Source organism: Ictidomys tridecemlineatus, chromosome 8, assembly GCF_052094955.1.
Source record: "Ictidomys tridecemlineatus isolate mIctTri1 chromosome 8, mIctTri1.hap1, whole genome shotgun sequence".
In the NCBI taxonomy this organism is placed as follows: Eukaryota; Metazoa; Chordata; class Mammalia; order Rodentia; family Sciuridae; genus Ictidomys; species Ictidomys tridecemlineatus.
Genome location: NC_135484.1, coordinates 139,917,563 through 139,933,702, shown reverse-complemented (window position 1 = coordinate 139,933,702; position 16,140 = coordinate 139,917,563). Strand labels below are relative to the sequence as shown.

The following is a 16,140-nucleotide window of genomic DNA, read 5'->3' as shown; positions in this document are numbered from 1 at the left end:
GTATTGTGTCCAACTACAACTAAAACATAAGTAAATTTTAAAAAATAATTCAATCCATTAATCATTCAGTTCTCTCAATTATTCCGTAAGGTAGGTCATACTATATTATGATCTCTCTATTTTTTTTTACACATCCTTGACCTCTGAGCTCCATCCCCGTGCCGTGCTCCCTATTGTAAGTGAGGAAACTCAGACACAATGAGGTTGAATGTATTCTCCAGAGTCTCAAGGTCCTGGGTTCCCAGGGTCCCATTGGTGATGCCAGCTGTCATCCCAGGTGTTCACAAAGTTGATGCAGGAGGATTACAAGTTCAGGTCAGCCTGAGACCCTATTTCAAAATAAAATTAAAAAAGGACTGGGGATGTAGCTCCGTGGTAGAGAACTTGCCCAACATGGACAAGGCCTTGTGTTTAAGACTCAGTAGGGCCCAAAACCAAAGTTCTTCAGGGTCCTGTGGCCAACGAAGAGCAGAACCCGGATCTGCACTGGGGAAGTCTGGTCCCATCCTTTCAATGACGGTGCAGTGGTTCCTTCCCATGAGGCCAACTCTCTTGTAAATATGCCCCTTCTCCCCAGCTGACTCGGATTCAGTGCAGTCCTCATAAAAACCTTCACGGCTTCTATTAGGGAAATGGGACAGTTTCTTAAATTTACATATAGCCCGGCACCAGGGTACAGGCCTGAAATCCCAGGCCCTCTGGAGGCTGCCGCAGGGGGATCAGGGTTTTGAGGGGAGACTGGGCAACTTAGTGAGACCCTGTCCCACCATAAAAAATCAAAAGGGCTGAGGATGTAGCTCAGTGGTAGAACACCCCCATTATCAGGGAAAACAACAACAACCACCAAAAGAGACGCCAAGGGCACACCCCAAGAGCATCAAGACATCCTTGAGGAAGAGGGGGGTGGAAGAACGTGCCCTCCTGGGTGGCGTGACTCACTGGGAAGCTGCAATAGTCAAGACAGTGCAGAGCTGGATCAGGGCTGATAGAGCTGTAGTGGAAGACAGAGGAGAACCCAGGGAGAGGCAGGGCACGCGGGTGACAGGTGCAATTCCAGACTGCGTGTGTGCATCCACACACGGCACCCCATGCACAAAACCCAACATGCACAAAACATTAGTTCCAAAAGAGTAAAACGAAATAAAATGTGAAAGGGCAAAAAAAAAAAAACCCCTCTAATGAATACAGGAGAATAACTTTATGAATATCTTAAGGGACAGGAAAGAATTTCTTAAAATACAAAAACTATTTCCCATAAGGAAAAAGATCAGTTCACCAATATTAAAGTTAAGAAATTGTGCTTCCCTGAAGGCACCATTGAAACAGTAAAAAGACAAGTTCCAAAGTGGGAGCAGATATTTGCAACACATACACTCGATAAAAGAGTCATAGTAACAGATAAAGTTCTACAAATCGCTGTTCAAATGAGTAGGAAAAAGACAATCCATAGAAAAAGGGCAAGCTCGAATAAACACTTAAAAATGTTATCCCAATGGCCAGTCAGCCCTGTTAGGAATCAGGGAAAAGCAAATTAAAATCACAAGAAGACTGCCATTTCATACTTACCATATTGGCATGAATTAAAAAGACTAACAGGATTAAGACTTGGTGAAGACGTTGAGTGATAAAATAATCCTCATCGGGGCGGATTTTAACAAAGACAACTATGCGAGGTGACAGATGTGTGAATTAACTTGAGTATGTAGTCATTTCACCATGTGTACGCGTCACATCATCATGTTGACACTTCAAATATGCACAATAGCAGCTATCCAGTAGACCTCAATAAAGCTGGAAAAGAACTTTTAAAAAAATCTCTCTTTCACTGCTAGTATAGAATCTGAAGTGATCACTTTGGCCAATCGTTTGGAATTACGGCATAAGATGGAAAATACAAATACCCTCTGACCCAAAAATTCACCTTAGAAAAACCTGCACCACTGTACTGGGAGAGAGAGAGAAGAATGCTCTTGACGTTCGTAAGAGCCCAAAGCTGGAAATAGTTCAAATATCCATCAACAATAACCTGGGTAATGGCACTGGACTAGAACCGAGGAATACCAAGCCACCAGAGTGAACGAATCCCAGCCACACCAGCCCGGCTTAGTCTTGCCATCATGTCATCGCCAGAACTAAACAAGTGCCAGGTGCCATGGCACAGGCCTGAAGTCCCAGCAGCTGCAGAGGCTGAGGCAGGAGGATCGAAAGTTCGAAGCCAGACTCTGCAAAGGCAAGGCACTGAGCAACTCATGGAGACCCTGACTCTAAATAAAATACAAAATGGGGGCTGGGGATGCGGCTCCGTGGTCGAGTGCCCCTGAGTTCAATCCCTGGAACCAAATAAATACATAAATAATAAAAAATAAAACCATCTGGGGATATGACTCAGTGATTAAGTGCCCCTGAGTTCAATCCCTGGGAAGGAAGGAAGGAAGGAATGGAGGGAGGGGAGAAAGAAGGAAAGAAGAAAAGAAAGAAAGATGAAAACAAGCCAAAGTTAATGTACACTTGTCCTTCACTATCCTCTGGGGATTGGTTTGAGGTCTTTTCCTTGGAAGCTGAAGTCCAGAGATGCTCAAGTCCCTTGCATAACATGACCTCATCTTTGCATAGAACCTATGCACATCCTCCCGTGTACTTTAAATCATCTCTAGATGGCTTATAATACCTAATAATGATGTAAATGTCAGGTAAATAGCCGTTATACTGTTTTGCTTAGGGAATGGTATACAAGGGGAAAAGTCTATACATACACAATACAGATGTAATTTTTTTCCTGAGATGTTTTCAATCTCCACGGGGTGCATCGCCAGATGCAGAACCCATGGATGCAGAAGGCTGACTGTACAGGGTTCTAATTTATATGAAGTTGAATGCTTGCAATACTAAATGTGACCTCTTAGGGGGACAAGTAGAGTTGTGAAAGATGTTTTGCAGCAGAGAAGACTCTCAGGCAATGTTCTGAACCTAGGTGGAGGTTACACCAGTGCCCACCTATCAATGATTCTTTAAACCCTTTGTATCGGTTCGTTGTTGTTGTTTTTTTTTTTTTTTTTTTTTTTTTTTGGTGGGGGGATAAGGAGGATTGAACTCAGGGGCACTCAGCCACTGAGCCACACCCACAGCCCTATTTTGTATTTTATTTAGAGACAGGGTCTCACTGAGTTGCTTAGTGCCTCATTGTTGCTGAGGCTGGCTTTGAACTCGAGATCCTCCTGTCTCAGCCTCTTGAGCTGCTGAGATTACAGGAGTGCTCCACCGTGCCCCACCCTCTGAATCTATTTCACACACTCCACTGTTCCTAGTTTCTGATTACCCTCAACAGCCTCTTCTCAAGGGGAAAAAGACCCACTTTTAAAACACAAAAGCGTCCCATTGTCAAACCTTCAGATGGAAAAATTTACAGATCTATTTCAGAGGAATGTCCCCGAAAGACATTCAATTCAAAAGACCCTTAACAATGTGTCCCCCAAATCTGATTTTATGATCATCTTTACAAAAGTTAAAAGATACAGGCTGATCATTTACACGGATGTTGAGTGGCACCCTGGACCAAGAGCCATACAAAAAAACAGAAAGAGCCGGGCGTGGTGACACACGCCTGTAATTCCAGCAGCTCAGGAGGCTGAGACAGGAGGATAGCTAGTTCAAAGTCAGCCTCAACAACCGAGAGGCGCTAAGCAACTCAGTGAGACCCTGTCTCTAAATAAAATACAAATTGGGTTGGGAATGTGGCTCAGTGGTGGAGTGCCCCTGAGTTTAATCCCCAGTACCAAAAAAAAAAAAAAATTGGAAGAGAGGGAAGAAATTCACAGCAAAACAAATAGAGCAAATAGCTGATGTTTTAGTTGAATTTTAAACATGAACTGTGCAATTTAAATTTAGCAATGTAACAAATATAACAAAACTTTTATTTTCCCTGTGTTGGGGAAGGAACCCAGGCAAGGGCTCTACCACTGAGCTACACCCGCAGCCCTAAAAATACTTTGAATTTAATAAATTTTCATTTCTTCATCTTTTGATTTAAAAAAGAATGAAGGGCTCTCACCCAAATCTGAGGCTTTCCACTATGACAGCAACTAAGTACAGGACTATAAAGTACTGTAAGTTCCCCAGTTGTCTAACTTGACTCTCTGACAGCAAATGGATTTCTGCTCAGCTCGAGTTTTCTGAAAACGGTTCCGCCTTTGTTTTTAGTAGGAGGCCACTTAAATCTTACCCACTTGTTTAGCTGCGGGGATTGAAACAAAATGTTTGCTGGCAAAACAAACACTGGTTTTAAAATTCCCCACTTGGGCTGCTGGATAAAACACTTGTTTACTGAAACAAATGTTTTATTTGGAAAAGGCCTGCCCGTGTGGATGCTTTCCAAGAAACACACCAGGATGTACCAGGAGGATGATGTCACGCCCTTGATCGACGCTGGCATTTTAGGCAACTTCACGAAGTTGACCCCCAGAGAAGAGAGCAAGGATGGGAAAGCTAAGCTGCTAAAAAAAACAGCCCCCCAGGTCTAAATCGCTCTTACTGGGTCGTGAAATAGACCAATTCCACACACAGACACACTCCAAGCTAATTTCTTTATATAGTCAGTGAGTTTTTGTAAATGACATCATGATAATTATAATTAAAAATAATAATTTTTAGAGCCAAACCTCTCTCCTTAGATCCAATCTGTGACTTCTGGTTCTCACATGTGACATGGCATAAAAACCATTTCTCTCTCTTAATAAGATACGTTAGCAAACCCCGAAATGCCACTGGTAACCAATGGGCCTGAGCTTACGACGTCTAACCTGAAACCCATCCAAGAGGATTTGATTTCTTAAGCACCCAAAGGCCATATAAGAAAGGGCAGCCTTGGGGTCCTGGAGTTCATTTCCCGTGGAGGCTCCAGTAAAGACCTAGTGTTTGACCAAATAAGGTCCTCCTGATAAAGTTTAAGAATTTTTAGCCACAATTCACAATAGCTAAATGTGGAAGCAACCTAGATGCCCTCCAGTAGATGAATGGATAAAGAAACCGTGGCATATATGCACAATGGAATGTTACTCAGCAATAAAAAAGAACAAAATTATGGCATTTGCAGGTGAATGGATGGAGTTGGAGAATATCATGCTAAGTGAAGTAAGCCAAACCCCCAAAACCAAAGGCCGAATGTCCTCTCTGAGAAGTGGATGCTGATCCATAATGGGGGGGGGGCATGGGAAAATGGAGGAACCGTGCGTGATTGGGCAAATGGGAAGGAGGGTTTATGGGGGCAGGAAAGATGGTGGAATGAGACAGACATCATTACCCTAGGTACATGCATGACTGCACATACAGGGTGACGCCACATCATGTACAACCAGAGAAACGAAAAGTTGTGGTGCAGTTGTGTACAATGAATCAAAATGCATTCTGCTGTCATATATACCTAATTAGAATAAATAAATAAATAAATTTCAAAAAGTCCAAAATAAAGGGAAAAAAAGAATTTTTAGCAAAGTCCAGTGTGGCAGTCAGTACACATTTATAATCTCAGTGGCTTGAAAGGCTGAGACAGGAGGATCACAAGTTCAAAGCCAGTCTCAGCAACTTAGTGAGGCCTTAAGCAACTTAACAAGACCCAGTCTCAAAATAAAACACAAAAAGCGCTGGGCATGTGGCTCAGTGGTTAACCCCTGTGTTCAATCACTAGTATCCCCCACCAAATAATAATTATCAATAGTTTCCTGCTGACTTTAGGCTCTAAGGTAAAACAGATCATTCTTATGGTCCAAAATAGTGGTTTCCTGAACTTGAAAAAAAAAAAATGCTCCTATTTGTAAAAAATCAATTTGCAGAGGTCCCAGTATATTCGTGTTTTTATTCATAAATTACATGCTACTATTATACAGTATAAAAGATGCAAAAAATGGATTATGCAAAATGGGCATGTCTCCAAGATTCACCTATGGCCAATAAGAACATGAAAAGATGCTCAACCTCATCAGTCACCAGGGAAACGAAAACCAAAACCACAGTGAGATGCCACTTATGTTCAATAGGTAGGCTAGAATTTTTTTTTTTTAAATTGGAAAACTCATACATTGCTGTGGAATGTAAAATGGTAAAGCCACTGTGGAAAACAGTGGTTCCTCAAAAAGTTAAACAAATTTACTACATGGCCCCCAAATTCTGCTAAGTATATGCCATGCCCCAAAGAATTAAAAACTGGGTCCCCATATTGACAGCAGCATTTTCAAAACAAAGTGTAGAAGCATATCCATCAACAGATGAATGGATAAACAAAGTGTGATATATACAGACAGTGAATATTATTCAGCTATAAAAAGGAATGAAGTCCTGATCCATGTTGCAGCCTAGATGAATCTTGAAAGCAATATGCTAAATAAAAATAAACCAGATTCTAAAGTCTAATACTGTATGGTCCTACTTGTATGAAATATCTAGAATAAGTATAAGAAATAGAAAGTAAATTAAAAGTTACCAGGGGCAAAAGGGAAAAGGAGTTAATTCTTTCTTTCTTTTTTTAGTTGTGGATGGACACAGTAGTTTTATTTATTTATTTCTATTTGGTGCTGAGGATCGAACCCAGTGCCTCACACATGTCAGTTGAGTGCTCCGGTAAACCACAACCCCATCCCTAAGGAGTTAATTCTTAGTGGAGAATTTTTTTTTTTTTTGTGTGTGTGTGTGTGTGTGTTTGCTGGAGATTGAATCCAGGGGTACTCAACCACTGAGCTATATTCTCAGACATTTTAATTTTTTTTTATTTTAAGACAGAGTCTTGCTAAATTGTTGAGGCTGACCTCAAACTTCTAATCCTCTTGTCTCAGCCTCCTTAGTTGTTGGGATTACAGGTGTGTGCCACCACACCCAGATGGGTAGTTAATTCTTTTTTTGTATGTATGTGTGTGGGGGGTAATTCTTAATGGTCTATTTTGGGGTGATGAAAAATTTGTTTCGGGTGTTGAAAATAGAGTGCTAATAGTTGCACAACAATGTTAATGTAATTAATGCCACTGAATTATACACTTAAAACAATTTCAACAATAAATTTTATGTTACATATCTATGTATTTTTTACTTTTAAATTTTTAATAATAAATAGTTTCAATAGAAAAAAAAACAAAAATAAGAGTACATCATGACTCCTTGAGCTTGTATTTCAGTTCTACTTTTCACAGATTAGTATAATACATTAATATGCTTAAAGTATTTCACTGATCACTCGCACATATTTATATGCATTGAATATTCTTTTCTTTTTTCTTGTGACTATCAGTCTCTAACTGCCTTTTTAATTTTTTTTAAATTTTAATTTGTAATACATGACAGCAGAAGGCATTACAATTCATATTACACCTAAAGAGCACATTTTTTCCTATCTCTGGTTGTACACAGAGTACAATCACATCCTTTGTGTCTTCATACCTGTACTTAGGGTAATGATGACCTTCGCATCCAGCCATCTTTCCTGGCCCTGTGCCCCCTCCCTTCCCCTCCCTCCCCTTTTCCCCTTTGCCCTATCTAGATTCATTTACCGCCCCCCCCCATGTTACATATATTTTACCACCAGGAAAAAAAAACTTTTTTTTTTTTTTTAGGACAATACTAAAGGAAAAGGCAAAAAAAAAAAAAATGCAAATTGATATTGTAGCATCTCCTTCTAACAACACCCCAGTGGGTCACACTGCATGCTACAGGGACAGGGTATGAAGGGCAGTTTCTAATGACAAAGAATTAACAAAAGGGCCGTGGGGGAGACAGACCATTGGGAAAATTAGTCTGGATTTTGCTGATGCCAAAACTCAAAAAGGATTTTATTTTTATTACTAATGGAAAGAGGCCTTTTTGCTGTCGTCTTTCCATAGAAATAAAGAGAGACCATCTGGAAGGTCTTAGCATCCCTCACAGGACAGACCTGGAGACCGGAATCATCCAAGTCAAGTCAAAACACCAGGAAAGCCAGCCAGCCAGCGAGTGCCGGTCCCCCCACTGCAATGGCCCACGTGGAACCTTACAAAACACACCCTTGTGCCTTTCCAATCTTTCGCATGGTCTCAGGTAAGACCCAAGTCCAACCTCAGGTCATCCTTTTCCAAACTGTTTTCAAGAGTCATTTTCAACACCCTCCCCCTCCCCCCATCCCCACCACTCCCAGCCTCAAGAGCATCAATCATGGGGGGGAAATGACAGGAAATAATAAAAAGATTAACAGCTCACCATCAAGAAACGCCTATAGTGCCCGGGCTGAAAGTGTCAAGAGTGGGGCTGGCTGGGGACCAAGGTAATCAAAAGTAAAACACACAAGAGTCGGAGAGCTAAGCTGACATTTCAGGAGTCACAAAGTCCTGTCCAACACGGGAATGACAAAGCAAAGAGGCGCAGCCACAGAACAATGTATTTCTGTACTACCGTGAAGTCCCCAAATCTCCTAAGCTTTCTTTTCTTTCTTTTTCTTTTTCTTTTTTTTTTTTTTTTTTTAAATCATGGAGTTTCCTTGTACAAATAAGTCTCATGTGGAAGGCTGACATTGGATTTCAAAAGTTGAAGTACTTTTCCAGTCAAATGAAAAAAGATCTCAGCTTTAAAATAAAAGTTAAAAATCAAGACACGCGAGACCCTCAGGACTGTCCCAATTTGTCTTTTTTCAGAGATCCGTGACGTTGTGGCCGTATGAATTGATTGTACCTTTCCTTTGGCAATGAGTGTTGAAACTCATGACTGTCCTGCATTGGGAAAGACAAACATTCTAGAACTGAAGTATAAAACAGTTGGTCCGTACCCTTCAAATCAATAGACTGGCCATATCCTATTAAAAATAACTGCTACTCCCAGAATTGACCCTTTACGAGAGCCTTCTCCTCTGAAATACCGTACGCCTGTGCGATTGCAGGACAAAGTTCTTGGAAATGTATGTAAAGTCTGCTTCTGCACAGATTCTAGTAAACTCCGCCGGGAACAGACAGGATTATGAACAGGTCAGTGTTCCCACTGAATCCACCGTCTCCCAACTTCTTGGGAGACTCTAAGTTGCCCATGTCAGATAGGATCTACCATTAGAGAAGCTTCCATTGGTGATTAAGTCCTATCACGGAATCTTGGCTTTTAAAAGATGGGTTCTCCCAACGCAGACACGTGCATCATGAATGTTCTTGTTTAAAAAACGTTCCATTTTTCGTTCCAGCTCTGATATGGCTTCCAAGCTCTCTTCCCAAGGCCTTGTAGCATGCTACATTAAAAAAGTTGCCAAACTGGTTTTCACACATCTTTTCAAGACCGATAAGCAAAAAGTTTACCAAAGCAGTGTTTTGAGTAAGATCAACTCTGAGTTAGATTCTCGAAGTGTTCACCAATCCAGTGGCGCTGATTAGGTGGAGGGGTGGTTAAATAAGCTATGAATTTCCAAAGCCGTGAGAGCTATTCTCCCTTGGTAAAATGGGAACCCACAACTTCTTTGGAAGCAAAGTCGACATCCTGTTGGACTCACAGCCTTCAAACCTGTTCTGTGGGTGTTATGAATGACTGTGTGCAAACAGTAAGTGGTTGTGAAAATAAATTTTATAATGTGAAAAAAAAAGAGCCCTGGTACTGCTAATACACCTGGGTTGAATAAGAACTTCGGTGAACACCAATCACGTTTACAGTGTTTTTTTTTTGTGTGTGTGATTCTTCAGTTAGACTTGTTGGAGTTAAAATTTGTTTCAATGCACGAGGCCCTGGGTTTGATCCTGTGCACTGAAATTAAAAATATGGCTTCATTTAACAATATGGTAATTTATATGATAATGAATCACGAGGTCCTTGCTTCTTTCCAATATTTTCAGTAGTTGATACCCACGGTATCATAAATAATAATAAGCTGTATTTCACCAGGTGAAGGAGGATAATATAATAATAGTAGCAAATATTACCTCCTCCTCCGTGTGTGTCAAGAGAATACTTTCAGGGAGTACAGAAAAGCCAAGAAACTCAGTAATTTAAATTCTGAAAATTCCCATTTGACTGTGTACCCTCTCTCGTGTACTCACAGCTTCAAGAATATATATATTTTTTTTTCATTTTTTGGTCTTGCGGATTGAACCCAGGGGCACTTTACCATGGAGCTACATCCCCAGCCCTTTTTAATTTTTATGTTGAGACAGGGTCTTGCAAAGTTGCTGAGGGCCTTGCGATCCTTCTGCCCCGGCCTCCTGAGCTGCTGGGATTGCAGGTGAGTGCCACTGCACCCAGCTGCTTCAACAAAACTTGAAACTCTAAGATGCTAGCACGATTTCTGGCTTCTTAAAGTACTCTCAAATCACCTTTTTTTCTCTCTACTGACAGACTCCACAATTAAGCCCCATGAAAGGATGTCCTCAGAGAAGCCCATCCTCCAAGAAACCCATCTAGCTACCTTCTCTCAGAAGAGAATATACATGCTGCTGCTAGTATTTAAGTGCCAGGTACTTAATACCATTCTCTTTCATTCATTTATTTATTTATTTTTAATGTAACCTGGGTTTCATTTTCTGACATTTTTAGAACACTCCTTTACATTCTTAGTGGATTTTAAAAAACACTGATTCTATTGCACAACCATGTGAATACATTTAGCACAACTGAACTGTACGTTTAAAACTGTTGAGGCAGGCCAGAGGGTATGTATGCTCAGTTGTGCATACCTCTCATGTGCAAGGCCCTGGGTTCAATTCCCAGCACCAAAAAAAAAAAAAAAAAAAAAAGGTAAATTTTATGTTATGTATATTTTATTACAATTTAAGAAAGAGGCTTAGATTCTGTCACCTTCCACTGTTCTCTGGTGGAGGGGAAAAGCTCAGTAGTAAAACAACCCACCCTTGGCTTAGACAGTTAAACTTAATGGATAGTTTAAATTCTGAGTGTTTAGTGGCAGAGAGGAGCAGAAGGGTGATGGTGTGGGGTGGGTGGGGGCGGTAAGGATTCTGCCCCTGACATCTTCAGCATCAACTTTTAGTATGAACTTTTAGCTGCCCATTCACCAGGCATGTAATAATACAGACATGGGAATTCCTCTCTTCCTTACTTAAAAACAAAAAGAAAAGGAAAAACCAATCATCGTTGGTAGCCAGATAATTAGCATCAGGCTAAATGAAACTCGGCTGTGACAAAGTACACAGCTTCTGCTCAACAGGACAGACATTTCTCTTCTGACAAGAAAGAGAGAGACAGCCAGCTATGCCTTGGAAGGCATCCACAGGCATCCCCTTTTAGAAATCCAACCACAAATTTCCAACCATCCTCGTATCTTTACACTGGAAGACCTTGTAGGCTTGCAGACCGCAGCTTGCCTTGCCTGGCTTGGGACTACTGAGCTTCCTTGCAGAGGATCAGCCAGACAGTCCGCTCCTGAGAACACTGCCAAATACCATACCCCAGGTCTGAGTACCCAAAGGTACAGGAAGTGGTCTGCCCGGAGCCCAGGTGATTGCATCACCCCAGGATGATTCCATGTACACAGTTTGAGTCACTCCCCCACCACACAGAGCTCTCAAAACTCCACCTCCTTGCAACCTAGCAGGGCAGACGACTCTGCCCATCCATCCACTCTTCCAGACCAGTGCTAAATTTGGAAAGCAGCTCATCTGGATACAAACAACTTCCAGCAGGGCCTATCAATGACTGTCCATCAGACACAAAAGCAAAGGACAGGTTGCAAGAAACACATGGAAAGTTAGAACTGTCTTGCTCTCCCTTTGAAGGACACAGGTCACCTAGGAGGAGGTGAGGTTCCAGGCTGGACCACACAAGAGAGGACTATAGAGCTTATTAAAAATACAAAAATACTGATTGCTAGCCCAGGAGATTCTGGTGTGGGGCGAGGCCCTTTATCTGATGAGCCAGATATGGGAACCACCAGGTTTAAGCTCTTTGGTTAGAACAGTGCTGAGTCAGAATATGAGGTCCAGGAATGACTAACTAGAGGAAGGAGAATTTTCAAAATTATATTTAGAAGCATTGTGGAATGCTCCCTAAAACTGGTCCCTTGTCAACAGGTTAAAATTTAGGCACTCATTTATACCTGGTCTACCAATCACCTGACCCATCCATCCTCCCTTAATCACTCAAACTCAGCTCCTATCATGACCTTGACCTTTGGTTTCTCAATTCAGTCTTTCAATTGACCTTGTACCCTGGCTTCCTGTTTCTGTTTCCGTGGATAATCCTACTTTTCAAGGAGCCTAGATGTAAATTCTTCTCAGTGACCTTGGATTGCTCAAGTCCACTGCCCTCCACATCCAAATGCTATAAACTATTGTTGATTTTTCTTTCACAAAAATGCACAAAACTCTGCTTTCCAACCAATTCCCACTGATACTACATTTACTCAGGCCCCCTTGAATCTCTGCAAAACTCACTGGCCTTAAACTCCCAATCCAAGCCAATCCACAAGATTAACCTTCCCCAAATCCAACTTTGACTTTGCACAGGCATCATCTCAGCATGATTCAGAGATACTGTGGGTTTGATTCCAGACCATAATGATAAAGTAAGCCACACAAACATTTGGGTTCTCAATGCATGCAAAGTTATGTTGATATGATGCTGTAGTTGTGTGCATCATGTCTGAAGAGGCATACCTTAGCTAGAAATATTTTACAGCTAAAAAATACTAACAATCATCTGAGCTATTGGCTAGACTTACTTGACTATGGTTGCCACAAACCTTCAATTTTCAAAAAAACTTAAAAGCAAGCCAGCAATATCTATGAAGCACAATAAAAAGTGCAATAAAATGAGCTCTGTCTTATTTCTCTCACTCAAAATCCTTTCATAAGTCCCCATTACCTGCAGATAAAAATCCTAATACGAAGGTTGGCATTCATGGTTGCTAATTGGCCTGGCCCTAATCTCTCATTCAAATGGCAAATTTCAAACTTGATCCATCTTTTTTCTAGCAAAATGAAATCTACTCAAATTTGCTAAGTGTGCCCCACCACTTCCTGCTTCTTGGCTTATCTCACCAGGCTTGTAACACTGAAAAGGCCTTTTCCTCTCCAACTATAAAAACCACGTGCATGCTCTAAGGACTAAGTTCAAGTCCTACAACCTCTCTCTGAAGCACTTCCTGATGGCTGGCACCTGGCAGCCACCCTCCCAGAATATGGCCAGCGCCCTGTGATACCCAAGTCCTTCCTAAGCAAGGGCGTGCCTTTTCTCCTCTCCCTTTCCTGGTACCCTCTGTATTCTCCACCTTTGACCAAGCTGGGTTCACAACTGGGTTCTTGGCATTCCATTGAGGCCCTCAGCTCAGCCCACTGTGTTCTCTGTCTCTTCTGGAAGTTACTATGGTTCCTTTTTTTCTGTCCCCCCTTATGGACAATGATTCATATACTGGTTGGCAGGCAATATCTTTTATTCTTCTACAGAATCAATACAAGTTCATTGTCAACAGTTTAGAGGATAAATAGAAGCAAGATGAACAAAGTTTTCAAAAGTCTCCCATTCCTCTATTTCTCAACTCATTCTGACTTTGGTGTATGACTACACCATCCCTCCGATGCACATATGTACGTATTTTTTATTGGTGTTTTAATTTAACTCCTCAATAATTGAACTTCTTACTATATATTTGTAATTTAACCGTCACCTCCAACTAGATCTTACTAGACTCAACTCTTAGGAACATGCATAGGCCTCTCTGAAATTCCTTCAGTGCTTGACAGAGCTCTGTACAGTGTGGGTGGCTCAGATGTTTCAAACATACGCTCACTCAGAAATATTTTGGAGGTATCAACGAGTAAATGGTTCAAGAAAGCCTGTTATACATAGGGGATTTCTTAAAAAGTGTCCCAAAATGTATACATCGTGTTTTAAATATATAAGAATATAATATCAAGAACCCTGTTGTTAACCATTTCTTAACAGATGTTCATTCCTTAACTTGCTTTCTTTCTTTTCTGTTTTGGAGGGGCGGGGATTAAACCCAATGCTTTACCATTGAGCTACATCCTCAGCTCTTTTATTTATTTATTTATTTTATGTAGAGACAGGGTCTCACTAAGTTGCTTAGGGCTTCGCTATGTGGCTGAGGCTGGTCTTGAACTTGCAATCCTCCTGCCTCAGCCTTCTGAGTCGCTGGGATTATAGGTATGAACCACCATGCCCAGTCTTAATTTGCTTTCTTAATCATATATATATATATATTTTTTTTCACAAATTCAGAGATAAAATCTGGAGAAATGATGGGAGGACTAAGGAAGTATGCAACTTTATTTTACTTAAATTCTCAATTCATTTATCTAACAACAGCTCTAGTTCAAACCGAGATTTTAAAGGCTAATTATCTCATAGAAAAGGAAATCATGCTTCTCAGAAGAGGGTATGTTAACTTTTATCGAGTTCCCAGAAAACTTTTGGGTGACTCTCATTTTCATTCAGAAAATGTCTTCAACGTATGAAATCTCTCATCCTCCAACTACTGTTGCAAACACCCTAAGTGAAATTTCTGACTTTTCCTAGTTGAATTGAATTTAAAAAGTTTCATCTAGGATCCAAAAGGAGGCTACCTATTCTAATAATAACTATTATTACTCCCATTCTATTAGTGATACAACTCAATAAAAGTCACCTAGTTGCAAAAAATAATAATAATTTGGGCTGGGGGCGGGGTGTTAGCTCAGGAATAGAGTGTGTGCTTAGTACATATAAGGCCCTGATTTGATCCCAGCACCAACACCCCTCATATTTTTTTCTTTTTGTAGATTAGATCTCCATGAAAGTTTTCACAACAAAATAACCTTTCATATATTTAGAATATAATTTAATTTACAAAAATATTTCTTTTTTCAGTTTTTATCCCCTAGGAGTGTATTCTCGTTTTAAAAGTAAAATGCATCTCTATCAATGTAGGTTTCTTTCTGTAAAATGCCTTTGAAATAGGAATTTACATTAATTCCTAAGTCAGCAGCTTTTCAGTGAGTGCTCTCTCTCTCTCTCTCTCTCTTTCTCCTTTTTAGTACTAGAAACTGAATCCAGAAGCTACATCCCTAAACCTTTTAAAAAATCTTTTATTTTGAGACAGGGTTCGTTCCATTGAGTTGCTTAAGGCCTCCATAAGTTGCCGAACTTACCATCCTCCTGTCTCAGCCTCCCAAGTCACTGGAATTACTGATCTGTGCCACCTCACCAGGCTGAAACTCTCCAGGATAACACACCCCTTTTCCCTCTGAATAAAAACTCCAGCAGCTGCACATTTCTTTGCAGCTTCACTGCTCTTTGGGTCTTGCTTCAGCAGACCTGCCCTACACCTTGTGACTAAGGTCCACTAGGCAAAACCAGGTGGAAAGAAAAATGGGACAAAACCCAGGAAGGGTGCCCAAGAAGAGTTTGGGTTACAAACTCAAGTCATGCTAGGCTTTTCCTTTGCAGCCTCATCTTACAAAAAAGAAAAAAAATTTTTTTTTCTTGTTTCTCTGTCTCAGCAGCATTCAAACCCAAAGCCCATCACTTTTAAATACTTCCCCTCATCATCATGTGCCTGGGGTGTGAGCGGCCACTGCTACTGTGGCTGCCTCCTCAAAGGCTGGGTTTTGGTTGTCCCCCCCCTCCCTTTCTTCTTCTCCTTTTAATAAAGGCCTTTTCATGTTTGTTTCTCAGGCCTTTCCCCAAATAAAAAACTTCACTGTCCCCTGTTGCTTCCAACTCTAGGGTATCAACTTCAAACTTTTCTATCAACTAAGTCAGCGACTATGAAGAACTTTGGTAAATTTATCGCAGACCGGGTCTGCATTTGGAAGACTCAAACTCTAATGCAGAAACGTTTGATTGATGTCCTGTGAGGCGGTACAAAACACAAAACACAGCAAAAGGCCACCTCCTCCCCAGCGTTCCATTCTCATCTAGATTCGGTAATAAGAAAAATTAATCCACCCCCTAGTGCAACTGGAGTCTCCTCCACCGGCCAGGCTCACCTAGAACATTCACTGCATCATTGCATCCAAACCAAACCCGGTTACTGAGGCAACTAAGTTTTTCTTCCCAAAGGGTCAGAGGGAAACACATCCCTCGGGATCCCCTGGTAACCCTGTACCGATAAAGCTGGGGAACCACAACAGCAAATGACTCCTTTCCAAGGCTGGAGCCGGCCACCCGGGTCGGCCACGGGGGTGGGGTGTGCATGGGGGGGGGGTG

General features: G+C 41.2%; 1 protein-coding gene and 1 long non-coding RNA gene across 3 annotated transcripts in view; one reads left to right on the top strand and one right to left on the bottom strand.

The window, feature by feature from the left end:
- The window catches only part of Rreb1 (ras responsive element binding protein 1), a 180,368-nt gene that overhangs the window by 163,483 nt on the left and 745 nt on the right, over nt 1-16,140 (bottom strand). The gene's annotated exons all lie outside the window — the stretch shown is intronic.
- LOC144366346 (uncharacterized) lies at nt 8,469-15,450 on the top strand. The gene is made up of 3 exons (XR_013425409.1): nt 8,469-8,969; nt 10,315-10,433; nt 15,032-15,450. It is a non-coding gene; the product is annotated as an uncharacterized LOC144366346 (long non-coding RNA).